This window comes from Arachis duranensis, chromosome 1 (assembly GCF_000817695.3).
Source record: "Arachis duranensis cultivar V14167 chromosome 1, aradu.V14167.gnm2.J7QH, whole genome shotgun sequence".
NCBI classification, from domain to species: Eukaryota; Viridiplantae; Streptophyta; class Magnoliopsida; order Fabales; family Fabaceae; genus Arachis; species Arachis duranensis.
In genome coordinates this window covers 36,155,215-36,156,394 of record NC_029772.3, presented here as the reverse complement: position 1 = coordinate 36,156,394, position 1,180 = coordinate 36,155,215, and positions in this window count along the sequence as shown.

Sequence of the window (1,180 nt, the reverse complement as noted above, 5' to 3'; positions counted from 1 at the left end):
ATTGAAAAACAGAATCTTCCCCCTTGTGCCATCCTGGCGTTAAACGCCCAGAATGGTGCACATTCTGGCGTTTAACGCCCAAAATGCTACCCTTTTGGGCGTTAAACGCCCAACCAGGTACCTTGGCTGGCGTTTAAACGCCAGTCTGTCCTTCTTCACTGGGCGTTTTGAACGCCCAGCTTTTTCTGTATAATTCCTCTGCTGTATGTTCTGAATCTTCAATTCTCTGTATAATTGACTTGAGAAGACACAAATTAAAATATTTTTGGATTTTTAATAATAAGGAAAAGTCAAAATGCAACAAGAATCAAATAACAATGCATGCAAGACACCAAACTTAGCAGTTTGTACTGACACTAACAAAATGAGAATGCATATGAGACACACAAATACTCAAGTCAAGAGAATTCAAAGATTAGAGTAAGAAATCATCAAGAACTACTTGAAAATCCTTAAGATATATGAATGAATGCATGCAATTGACACCAAACTTAAGATGAGACACTAGACTCAAACAAGAAATTTTTGGATTTTATGATTTTTTTTTATTTTTTTTGTGTTTTTCGAAAATTAAGTGGAAAGAGGTATCAAAGTTCTTAATGAGAATTCCAGGAATCATGCAATGTTAGTCTAAAACTTCAGTCTAAAGGAATTAGACATGGTCAGCCAAGCTTCAGCAGAACATTGCATTCAAGAGCTAAATTGATGAAGATCAATCAGCTTTGGTGATGATGAGAACATCACCTTGAAACACTAGAATTCATTCTTAAGAACTCTGAAGAAAAAGAAAAAAAATACCTAATCTAAGCAATAAGATGAACCGTCAGTTGTCCAAACTGAACAATCCCCGGCAACGGCGCCAAAAACTTGGTGCTGTTGCCGGATCTTGGCACATGAGTTGTCTGCCATCTCTAGTGAGATTCTTGCAGCTTGTACCTCAGAGATCCCTAACTTCTCCATTACAGAGAGAGGCATAAGGTTTACACTTGACCCTAAGTCACACAAGGCCTTCTTGAAGGTCATGGTCCCTATGGTACAAGGTATTGAAAACTTCCCAGGATCCTGTCTCTTTTGAGGCAGTTTCTGCCTAGACAAGTCAACCAGTTCTTTGGTGAGCAAAGGGGGTTCATCCTCCCAAGTCTCATTTCCAAATAACTTGTCATTTAGCTTCATGATTGCT